The sequence below is a fragment of the Aotus nancymaae genome, unplaced genomic scaffold, assembly GCF_030222135.1.
Source record: "Aotus nancymaae isolate 86718 unplaced genomic scaffold, 86718_ANA_hifiasm-v0.15.2.pri h1tg000003l, whole genome shotgun sequence".
NCBI lineage: Eukaryota > Metazoa > Chordata > Mammalia > Primates > Aotidae > Aotus > Aotus nancymaae.
In genome coordinates, this window is record NW_026988414.1 from 738,320 (window position 1) to 750,750 (window position 12,431).

General features: G+C 48.4%; 1 protein-coding gene across 8 annotated transcripts in view; it reads right to left on the reverse strand.

Moving 5' to 3' along the window:
* PRRC2B (proline rich coiled-coil 2B) overlaps nt 1-11,015 on the reverse strand; it is a 118,466-nt gene extending 107,451 nt beyond the window's left edge. For all 8 annotated transcript variants that reach the window (XM_064376899.1, XM_064376891.1, XM_064376906.1 and 5 more), the window contains exon 1: nt 10,912-11,015. The gene's annotated coding sequence lies outside the window, so the exon portion shown is untranslated. The remainder of the gene's footprint in view (nt 1-10,911) is intronic.
* Between the last annotated feature and the right edge of the window lie 1,416 nt (nt 11,016-12,431).

Consider the following 12,431-nt stretch of genomic DNA (forward strand, 5'->3'; position numbering starts at 1 on the left):
AACATGGTGAAACCCCATCTCTACTAAAAATACAAAAATTAGCTGAGTGTGGTGGTGTGTGCCTATAGTCCCAGCTACTTGGGAGGATGAGGCAGGACAATCCCTTGAACCGGGGAGGCTGCAGTTGCAGTGACAAGATTGTGCCACTGCACTCCAGCCTGGCAACAGAGTGAGATGCTGTGTCAAAATAAATAAATAAGATGAAATTAATTGTAATTTTTTTTTTTTTTGAGACAGTGTCTGGCTCTGTTGTCCAGGCTGGAGTGCAGTGGAACAATCTGGGCTCACTGCAACCTCAGTCCCACTCCCCACAGCAGGTTCAAACAATTCTCATGCCTCAGCCTCCTAAGTAGCATGCGCCACTGCACCCAGCTACCTTTTTGTATTTTTAGTAGAGGTGGGGTTTCACCATGTTGGTCAGGTTGGTCTTGAACTCTTGGCCTCAAGTGATCCACCCACCTGGGCCTCCCAAAGTGCTAGTATTACAGGCATGAGCTAGTGCACCTGACCTAATAATGAATTTTATTTAACCTACTATATCAAAATATTACTGTAAATAACATGTAATTAATATTTTTAAATTATAAATGAGATCATTTACATTATTTGTGGTCACATGAAGTCTTCATGTCCAGTGTTTTTTTTCGTTTGTTTTTGAGACAGAATCTCACTCTGTCACCCAGGCTGGAGTGCAGTGGCACAATCTTGGCTCATTACAACCTCCACCTCCCTGGTTCAAGCAATTCTTCTGCCTCAGCCTCCCGAGTAGCCGGGACAACAGGTGTGTGCCACCACACCCAGCTACTTTTTGTATTTTTAGTACAGAAGCAGTTTCACCATATTGGCCATATTGATATCATGATCTCATAGGCTGGTCTCAAACTCCTGACCTTGTGATCTGCTCACCTAGGCCTCCCAAAGTGCTGGGATTACAGGCGTGAGCCACCACGCCCAGCATCTGATGTGTATTTTGCACTTTACAGCACATGTCACTTAGCACTGGGCATGTCCCAAGCTGTCGGTGGCTGCATGGGGACAATGGAGCTCTTCACCTTCTCCACCATTCCTCACAGCCTTTGCCAGTATATGAGAGGAGGGATAACCTCGTCTGTCTTATTTGATGCAAATCCCCTCAGGGATTAAGTCTGGCACAAGGGAGACATTGGTCTAAGACTCACCAGGAGGAGGACTTAGTCCTTTTGGTTCTCTGGGGTGATGGTTAATACTGAGTGTCAACTTGATTGGATTGAAGGATACAAAGTATTAATCCTGGGTGTATCTGTGTGGGTGTTGCCAAAAGAGATTTGAGTCAGTGGGCTGGGGAAAGCAGATCCACCCTTAATCTGGTGGGCACAATCTAATCAGCTGCCAGCAAATATAAATCGGGCAGACAATGTGAAAGAGAGAATCAGGCCTAGCCTCCCAGCCTACATCTTTCTCCCCTGCTGGATGCTTCCTGTCCTCGAACACTGGACTCAAAGTTCTTCAATTTTAGAACTGAGAGACTGGCTCTCCTTGCTCCTCAGCTCGCAGACAGCCTGTTGTGGGACCTCGTGATCGTGTAAGTTAATACTTAACTGCCCTATATATATTTATATACATATGTATAATTATATATATCCTATTAGTTCTGTCCCTCTAAGAGAACCCTAATACACCTGTGCTATCCTTAGCACCAAGCATGGTGCCTGGCAAACAGTGAGTGCTCAATGAATTTGGTTGGTTTGTTGAATGGCAGAAATGGGTGTCTGGCCCTTAACCTCATTGGCTAGAACAGAAGGGTCTCGGACTCACTAAGAATCAGAGTTACCCGGTTTTATCATCTGAGAAGAGAGGACATAAAAGTATGACAAGTCTGAAAGGACTTGAGTGCTCTGGGAAGACAGATGAGGAAGTGTTAAGGTAAGGGGGTAAAGGCAAGTCAAAGGCTCTGCTCATCAGGCAGATCTGGAAGTGGGGTGACACCCTCTGGGGACAGTGGGAGCTGCTGCATCCCTGGGAGTTAAGAAGCCACAGGCACAGGCCAGGTGTGGTGGCTCACACCTGTAATCACAGGACTTTAGGAGGCTAAGGCAGGAGGACTGCTTGAACCCAGGAACTCGAGACCAGCCTGGGCAACATAGTGAAATGCCTATCTCTACAAAAATTTTTAAAATTAGCCAGGAATGTTGGCACACACCTGTAGTCCCAGTTATTCCAGAGGCTGAGGCAGGAGGATTGCTTGAGCCCAGGAGGCAGAGGTTACAGTGAGGCGTGTTCATATCACTGCACTCCAGCCTGGGCAACAGAGGAAGACCCTGTCTCCTAAAAAAAAATTAAAATTAAAAATTAAAAGGCAGGGCATGGTGGCTCGCGCCTATAATCCCAGAACTTTTGGAGGCCAAGGTGGGTGGATCCTGAGGTCAGGAGTTCAAGACCACCCTGGCCAACATGGTGAAACCCCATCTCTACTAAAAATACAAAATTAGCCAGGCATGGTGGCACACACCTGTAATCCTAGCTACTTGGGAGGGTGAGGCAGGAGAATCGCTTGAACCCAGGCAGCAGAGGTTGCAGTGAGCCGAGTTTGTGCCATTGTACTCTAGCTTGGGTAATACAGTAAAACTCTGTCTCAAAAAAAAAAAAAAAGCCACAGATCTTTCACTTACCCCACCAAACTCAACGGTTAGGCTACATCCAAACCACATCCCAAGCTCAGGAAATCCTTTTCTCTCTGTGCTTCTCTCTAGATGACAATAAGAATGATGATAGCTATTTGCTGAGCATCTTTTCTGGGCCAGGCATGCTAAGATAACTTAATTAACAGTTTTGAGACAGTTATTATTGTTCCCACTTTACAGATAAGGAAACGTAGCTCAGAAGTTAAGGGACTTACGTAGGCAAGGTCACAAATGATATGGGTGGCTGAGCCAGGACTTCCAGCAGTGCCAGTCTGGGAAGTTGAGCCTTTCAGGGGGAGAGCAAGGCTGATGTGCCAGGCTGGCTGTGGGGCTGCTATCTGTGCTCTGAGGCTGCCAGTGAGGGCTGCTCCTGGGAGGGATTTCCCAGGACATTTGGGGTACCCTGAAGGAGACATTTTCACATTGGCTGTAACAGAAGTGGAACCAGAGCTGGAAGATGGACAGGAGGTAAGGAATGAGTGGACCCAGGGGAGCAAGGCCAGGGAGACTGGGCATGAACCTGTCAAGTGTTAGGTTGTGTTTTATTTCATGTATTTATTTTTATTTATTAATTTATTTATTGAGACGGAGTTTCCCTCGTTGCCCAGGCTGGAGTGCAATGGCACAATCTTAGCTCACTGCAACCTCCACCTCCCGGGTTCAAGCGATTCTCCTGCCTCGGCCTCCCGAGTAGCTGGGATTACAGGCGTGAGCCACACCACACCCGGCCCAGTAAGTTTCCTAATATTTAAAAGGAAAACAGTCAAGCATGGTGGCTCATGCCTGTAATCCCAGCACTTTGGGAGGCTGAGGCGGGTGGATCACTTGAGGTCAGGAGTTTGAGACCAGCCTGGCTAACATCGTGAACCCCCATGTCCACTGAAAATACAAAAAGTAGCCAGGCATGGCAGCATATGCCTGTAGTCCCAGCTACTCGGGAGGCTGAGGTAAGGGAATTGCTTGAACCTGGGAGGCAGAGGTTGCAGTGAGGCGAGATTGAGCCATTGCACTCCAGCCTGGGCAACAGAGCAAGACTCTGTCTCAAAAAAAAAAAAAAAAACAACTTAGCTGGGCTTGGTGGTGCATGCCTATAGTCCCAGCTACTCAGGGGCTGAGGTGGGAAGATCATCTGAGCCCAGGAGGCAGAAGCTGCAAGGAGCCATAACTGTGCCACTGCACTCTAACCTGGGCGACAGAGCAAGACCTGTAGCAAAGAAGAAACCAAAACCAAAACTAACAAACAAAAACCCTACAACAATAAAGACCGACTTCGTGAGCTCTCACTACCTGCCAGACACAGCCTAAGCTGGGCCTGAATGTCTTGGGACCTGGCTCTTATGTGGTCTAGTGCTTCCTTGTTCCTGAGAAAGGGTAGGAGGATAACAGGGATTTGGCCACAGCTAACTTGCAATATGATCCGATCCAGGAATGTGAGGCCTCCAGCTGGTGCAGTCATGAGCTGTTCCAGGATTCCTGGACTGGCTGCTTTCAAATGCTCTGCACCTGTTTTCCACAGTGCAGTTGTACTAACGAGACTCAGAGTTCCCACGTTCAGTTCAGAAAGTGCAGTCATCTAAACTCAAGGGGGAAAATGGACAATATTCCAGGAGGAAATGGATTCCAGCTGGGGAGCCAGAGGGGGCCTTCTTGGTACAGGTGCTTTTGAGGCCAGACCTTGAAAGAAGAGCAGAGTTTAATCAGAGGAGACTGTGGAGGAACATTCCAGATGCAGGGACCAGCCTGAACAAGGCCTGGGGATGGGAGGCTCTGGGCACTGGGAGGAGACCACAAGCTGTCTAGTGGCCACTAGAAATGTGGCCCCACCTAAGGGAAGGTACACTTCTATAGGAATGGGGGGCCTGATGGGCTCACGCCTGTCATTCCAGCACTTTGGGAGGCTGAGGTGGGCAGATCACTTGAGGTCACGAGTTTGAGAGCAGCCTGGTCAATATAGTGAAATCCCATCTTTACTAAAAGTGCAAAAATTAGCAGGCCATGGTGGTGCATGCCTATAATCCCAGCTACTTGGGACGCTGAGGCAGAAGACTTGCTTGAGCGGGGGAGGCGAAGGTTGCTGTGAACCGACTGCGCCACAGCACTCCAGCCTGGAGTGGGCGGGGGAGGAGGGGTGGAAAGGAATGGGTGCCTGGAGCTAAAAATGCAACACTGCAACACTGGGTCTGAACCAGCAAGGGGCCCCTGCATAGGCCCAGGAGCTCACAGCAGGGAGGGACATCTGAGCCTCAGCAGCAGAGACACAAACAGGCTAAAAGCAAGTCTCCTCTGAGGGGCTCAACGACACAGGGGCTCCCTGGGAGCGCTAGCACCTTCTCTTCAAACCACACCCAATCCTTATAATTTTGCCCTCCATTTCCCACCAGACATTGGAGGAAGAGGAGAGGAGGAGACAAAGACGAGACACTGGGGAATAAAAGAAGAAATGAGAGCAAGATTTAAAACTTGAAAACTCTGGTCAGGCTCGGTGGCTCACACCTGTAATCCCAGCACTTTGGGAGGCCAAGGCAGGTGGATCACCTGAAGTCAGGAGTTCAAGACCAGCCTGACCAACATGGTGAAACCCCATCTCTACTAAAAATACAAAAATTAGCCAAATGTGGTGGCAGACACCTGTAATCCCAGTTTACTTGGGCAGCTGAGGCAAGAGAATCGCTTGAACCCAGGAGGCAGAAGTTGCAGTGAGCTAAGATTGCACCATTGCACTCCAGCCTGGGTGACAGAGCGAGACTTTGTCTCCAAAAAATAAATAAAACTTGGAAACTCCAGGAGGCCAAGGCAGGCAGATCACTTGAGGTCAGGAGTTCAAGACCAGCCTGGCCCACATGGTGAAACCTAAAAATACAAAACTAGCCGGGTGTGGTGGCGCATGCCTGTAATTCCAACTACTCGGGAGGCTGAGGCAGGAGAATCGCTGAAACCTGGGAGGCGGAGGTTTCAGTGAGCCAAGATCACACCATTGCACTCCAGCCTGGGCAACAGGAGCAAGAAAAAAAAAAACGAAAGAAAAGAAAAAAGAGGCAGCTCTTGAAGAAGCCTCCCAAATAAAGAACAGGAATGGCCGAGTGCCAGGAAGTCATCCCACCTGCTCCCTTTCTGTGCCCATGGTGGCATTCCCAAACCACAGTCCTCTTCCTGCTCAATGGCTTCAGCATCTTCCTCAACATGGAGCCCCAGGAAGACACAGGAACTAGTGGCGTGACATGTGACATGTGAGGTGGAGGCGGCCAGATGACAGCAGGATGAAGAAGGGTCACTGGCAGCAGAACGCAGTAACCGAGTCTTGCCCTCTGCAGTGTAGGCTGGTATCTCAGAAGCATAGGCCCTGCAGAAACGGATCTCAAAATCTAACTTGATGTCAAAAATGTGAGACAATGACCCATAGAATAGGAGAAAATATTTGTACACCATATGTCTGAGAAGGCTCTAGTACTGAGAATATGGAAAGAACACTTTTTTTTTTTTTGAGATGGAATTTTTGCTCTGTTGTCCAGGCTGGAGTGCAATGGCACAATCTTGGCTCACTGCAACCTCCACCTCCCAGGTTCAAGCGATTCTCCTGCCTCACCCTCCTGAATAGCTGAAATTACAGGCGTGCATTACCATGCCCAGCTAATTTTTTGTATTTTTAGTAGAGATAGGGTTTCACCATGTGGCCCAGGCTGGTCTCAAAATCCAGACCTCAGGAGATCCACCCACCTTGGCCTCCCAAAGTGCTGAGATTACAGGCGTGAGCCACCGTGCCCAGACTAGGAATTCTTTTATTAAGACTTTTATTTATGTTTTAGAGAAAATCTCACTCTATCACCCAGGCTGGAGTGCAGTGGCATGATCATAGCTCACTACAGCCTCCAAGTCCTGGGCTCAAGCAATCCTCCCACATCAGCCTCCCTAGTAGCTGAGACCACTTGGAGCACCACCTACATCTAAGCACCAGCACACCTGGCTTAGAATACATAAGTAATTCCTACAACTCAACAACAAAAAGGCAAACAACCCAGTTGGGGAAAAAAATGGGCAAAGGACTTGAATCAATAGATATTTCCCCTTTTTTTTTTTTTTTAGATGGAGTTTTGCTCTTGTTGCCCAGGCTGGAGTTCAATGGCGCTATCTCGGTTCACCGCAACCTCCGCCTCCTGGGTTCAAGCAATTCTCCTACCTCAGCCTCCCTAGCACCATCATACCCAGCTAATTTTTTTGTATTTTTTTGTAGAGACGGGGTTTCTCCATTTTGGTCAGGCTGGTCTCAAACTCCCGACCTCATGTGATCCACCTGCCTCAGCCTCCCAAAGTGCTGGGATTATAGGCATAAGAAGCCTCCCAAAGTGCTGGGATTATAGGCATAAGCCACTGCGTCCAGCCAGATATTTCTTCAAAGAAGATATACAAATGGCCAATGAGCACATGAAAAGATGCTCAACCTCACCAGCCATCAGGGAAATGCAAATCAAAACCACAATGAGATACAACTTCATACCCACTAGAATGGCGATAATCCCCCCTGAAAAGGAAAATAGTAAGTGTTGACAAAGATACGGAGACATGGAACATTTACACATTGTTGGTGGAAATATAAAATAGTGCAGCTGCTGCGGAAAAGAGTTTAGTGGTTTCTCAGAGTTAAACGCAAAATTCTCAAATGACCCAGAAATTCTACTCCTGGATACATACCCCAAAACATTGAAAACAGATGTTCAAACAAAAACATATACACAAATGTTCGTATCAGCATTATTCACAACAGCCAAGGCAGAAACCACCCTAAATTCCATCAGCTGATGAATGGATAGATGCAAGGAATGAAGTACTGATACATGTTAAACATAGATGACCCTCAAAGATGTTATGCCAAGGGAAAGAAGCCAAACACAAGAGGCCACTTATTGTATGATTCCCTTTATACGTGCATCCTGTGTTAGGTTGCAAAAAGAAATTTTTTAAAAGGCCAAGCACAATGGCTCATGCCTGTAATCCCAGCACATTGGAAGGCCGAGGCGGGCAGATCCCTTGAGGTCAGGAGTTCAAGACAAGCCAGGCCAACATGGCAAAACCTCGTCTCTACTAAAAATACAAAAATTAGCTGGGCATCGTGGCGCACACCTGTATCCTAGCTACTCAGGAGGCTGAGGCAGGAGAATCACTAGAACCCGGGAGGCAGAGGTTACAGTGGGCCTAGAACATGCCACTATACTTCAGCCTGGGCAACAGAGTGAGACTCTGTCTCGATTAAAAAAACAAAAACACCCAAAATGTCCAGAATAGGCAAATGCACAGAGACAAAAAGCAGATCACTGGGCCAGGTGAGGTGGCTCACGCCTGTAATCCCAGCAGTTTGGGAGGCTGAGGTGGGCGGATCACTTGAGGTTGGATGTGGGAGACCAGCCTGGCCAACACGGTGATACCTTGTCTCTGCTAAAAATACTAAAAAAGGACTGGGCATGGTGGCTCACGCCTGTAATCCCAGCACTTTGGGAGGCCAAGACGGGTGGATCACCTGAGGTCAGGAGTTTAAGACCAGCCTGGCCAACATGGTGAAACCTCATTTCTACTAAAAATACAAAAATTAGCCAGGTATAGTGGTGTGCACCTGCAATCCCAGCTACCCGGGAGGCAAAGGCGAAGAATCGCTTGAACCTGGGAGGTGGAGGTTGCAGTGAGCAGAGATCGCACCATTGCCCTCCAGCCTGGACGACAAGAGTGAAACTCTGTCTCAGAAAAAAAAATACTGGCAGGCCCGTGCTCACAAAGGCAGGGTGCTGCTATGACACAGGTCTCCAGCCTCCCAGACAAGGGCCAGACACAGACAATAACCAGAGGGGGAATGGCACGCCATCGGGGCCCAGGTGTGGAAGCTAAAATGCACCAAGAATAATGAGATAATTGGGCTTCCTTGGGCTGTGTCCCCACAGGTCAGGTCCCCACCTGCAAAAGTTCCCCAAGAGCTGTGAGTAGCAGCTTTTCCCAGGTGCTCAGCCTCCATCCCAGCCCTGGGAGGATGAGCTCAATACTCCTGTGGTCACTCCCATCCTTTTCAGAGGAGAAATTAACTAGTGAAATACCAGCTACCAGTTCTGCCAGGTCTTCATTTATGCCTCCAGCAGAGCTCCTTGGCATTCTGGAATACAATCTGGCCTCTACTTGCCTCTCCAGACTTCATCTCTCACCTCCTCCCTTTCTGGACACTGGGCTTTCTCCCAGCTCCAGGCCTTGGTACCCTCTTCTGCCTGGAAGAATCTCTTCCCATTCCCACACAGCCTCCTTGGCACAGGTGAATCCTACTCAACCCTCAGGACTCATCTTGGACATCCTCCTTTAAGAACCCTTCCCTGTGGGTGTCTACCTCCAGACTGCCATGGTACCACCAGCCTTTTTTTTTTTTTCTTTCAGACAGAGTCTCACTCTGTTGCCCAAGCTGGAGTACAGTGGTGTGATTTAAGCTCACTGCAACCTCCATCTCCCGGGTTCAAGTGATTCTCCTACCTCAGCCTCCCGAGTAGCTGGGGTTACTGGAGTCCCCGCCACCATGCCCACCTAATTTTTGTATTTTTAATAGAGATGGAGTTTCACCATATTGGCCAGGCTGGTCAAGAACTCCTGACCTCAGGTGATCCGTAACCCCTTGGTCTCCCAAAGTGATGGGATTACAGACATGAGCCACCACATCCAGCCTAATTTCATCCTTAACGTCAGTTCTCATTTACAGAGGAGGAAACTGAGTCTCAGAAAGTTTAGGTAAATTTTATAAGGTAAAAGGTGCATGCCTGGAGAACCAATGTGGAACAAGATCCTTCTGACCCCACAGCGTGTAGCAAACAACAAAATAAGGAAAGATAACATGGGGAGCTCCTACCTATTCTGAGACTACATTCCCTCAACAGCATCATTTATTAAGTGCAGATTATGGATTAGGCATTCTTCTAAGCACCTTCATAGTAACTCATTCAATACTCACAAAAACCCTGCCAGACAGCTACTGTTAATCCCCTTATTTTAAAGATGAGGAGGACAGATGTGGTGGCTCATGCCTGTAATCCCAGCACTTTGGGAGGCTGAGGTGGGTGGATTACGAGGTAAGGAGTTCAAGCCAAGATGGTGAAACCCCGTCTCTACCAAAGATACAACAAATTAGTTGGGCATGGTGGCCCACACCTGTAATCCCAGCTACTAGGGAGCCTGGGGTAAGAGAATCACTCAAACCTGGGTGGCAGAGGATGCCGTGAGCCAAGATCACACCTGGGCAACAGAGTGAGACAAGGGAAGAGGAGGGGGAAAAAGAAGAAAGAGGAAAGGAGGAAGGGAGGAAGGGAGGAAGGAAAGGAGAGGAAATTGCAGAGAAGTTATGTGACTTGAGCTCATTCAGCATGTGTGTAGAAGGGACAGGACTCAAACCCAGGCAGCCTGTCTCCAGAGCCTACCTACACATTCATTGCCCAGCTCCTGCCTCTCTACAAACAATAAAATGAAGTGTTGTGGGGCAGAGTTTCCTAAGTGAGGTGGTGGTACCCTGGGGAGGGTGCAAGCTGGTCCACTGGGATATGAATGAGAATACTCGTAAATAGTCTATTTACGAGTATCTGTAATCTAAAAATGAAAATAACAATCGGCCAGACATGGTGGCTCACACCTGTAATCCCAGCACTTTGGGAAGCCAAGGTGGGCAGATCACCTGAGGTCAGGAGTTTGAGATCAGCCTGGACAACATGGAGAAATCCCATCTCTACTAAAAATACAAAAATTATCTGGATGTGGTGCCACATGCCTGTAATCCCAAGCTACTCAGGAGGCTGAGGCAGGAGAATTCACTTGAACCCGGGAGGCGGAGATTGCAGCAAGCTGAGATCCCACCACTGCACTCCAGCCTGAGGGACAGAGTGAGACTGTCTTAAAACAAAACAAAACCAAAAAATCAGAGTGAAGTTAAACTTTACAATATGCATTACACAGACTGACACCACGTGGGGTTCAATCTGTGTAACACATGTTAGTAAAATTCAATATCGTTATGACTTTTTTCTTTTTTTAGAATACAGATAAACAGAAGGCATCACCCGCAACTCTTGGATAAGCGAATCAGTGCAGTGTGTTTAGTTTTAACCACACTAACTCACAGTGTGGACCAGTGTTTTTTTATTTTGTATTTTTAAAATTGATATTTTTCTTATTTGGGAGGTACATGCATACTATGTGTAACGAACGAATCAGGGTGACTGAAATATCCATTACCTCAAACATTTACCTTTTCTTGTAGACGACCGATCTTAAAAGATCCACGCAAAGGAACGATTGCTCACCTGGCGTGGGTGCCGCCTCCCGCCTTCAGCACCCACCCTACCTCACGCACGCCCCGAACCGCCGCGGCCCAGAGCGGACGGCTGGGCCTGTGGCCACACCCCTTTCCTATTCCCACCTTTCGTGCGTCTTCCGGGAGCGACTTTGGCTGCATCGTTTCGCGATTGGGCGAGCTGAGGGCCGTCGGGAAGATATGATTGGATGAAGTAGCTGCCTCTCGTCCATTGGCCAGCTCCGATTGGCCGAGACACCGTGGGTTTTGAGCAACTGCACGTCAGCCGTGCTGCGACGCTAGCAGTTGACTAGTGAAGGGTCTCGCCGCACGCGTTATGGTGCCACGTGTCAGGCAGTGCGAGGCGATCTTGGACAGCTACAGTCCGGCTCCAGGGCGGAGGGCCATTCGAGGCGGGGTGGTGGCCGCTGCCCCGGGAAAGACTGTCCAAGATGCTGGCGGGAGCCTTAGTGGGGGAGATTGAGAGGAAGCCAGATGCCGTGGTCTGTGCACAGGACTCCCAGTAAGGTCCCTAGTTTGCAGCTGAGTTTGGAACCTAGACTTGGAGACGTCTCTGAAAGCAAATGGACACATGGCAGTACACAAAATTGAGTCTGTCGCCGCAGGTGGCGCTTCTGCAGCAGAGCAGAGATCCATTTGTAGAGGTTTATGAGTAAAGGAACCAGAAGAAACAAATAAAAAAGCTAATTACCAAAGGCTAGGCGCGGTGGCTCACGCCTGTAATCCCAGCACTTTGAGAGGCCGAGGCGGGCGGATCACGAGGTCAAGAGTTCGAGACCAGCCTGGCCAACATGGTGACACCCCTGTCTCTACTAAAAAAAAAAAAAAAAAAAAAATTAGCCGGGTGTGGTGGTGCACGCCTGTAGACCCAGCTCTTTAGGAGGCTGAGGCAAGAGAGTTGCTTGAACCTGGGAGGCAGAGGCTGCAGTGAGCCAAGCCTGGGCGACAGAGTGAGACTCCGTCTAAAAGAAGAAGAAAAAGAAAAGCTAATTGCTGACAGCGAGGTCTCTTGGCTTACAAACCCATCTTCAGAGCCAAGTGGGGGAATTGAGGACATTTGGACAAAGGAGAAGGATTCAGGAGAACTGTGACCAGCAGAAATCGGTGCATGGCTTCTCATTTCTGTAGCTTTATGATTTGTGAGGGGAAAAAAACCAAAAACACCCTGTCCTGGACATAATTCTCTGTAGAAGAAGAAGGAGCATCTGTGAGAATGAGCTTATCTGCAAAGATCATCGTGAAGTTGTTGAAGAAGTTACATGGAAGCCTCGAAATAAATTCATCACCACAAAAAGCTAAACGTTTTTCTGGATCAAGCTTTGTTATCTGTGAGGTGTAAGAGGCCCAGGAGAGATCCAGTTCACTTTCTGAGAGAAGGTTTTTGGCAGGTTTATTCGAATTCTCAGTCGAATTCTCATGCTGTACTTGCCAGTGTGATAAAGCTAGGCAGTGGC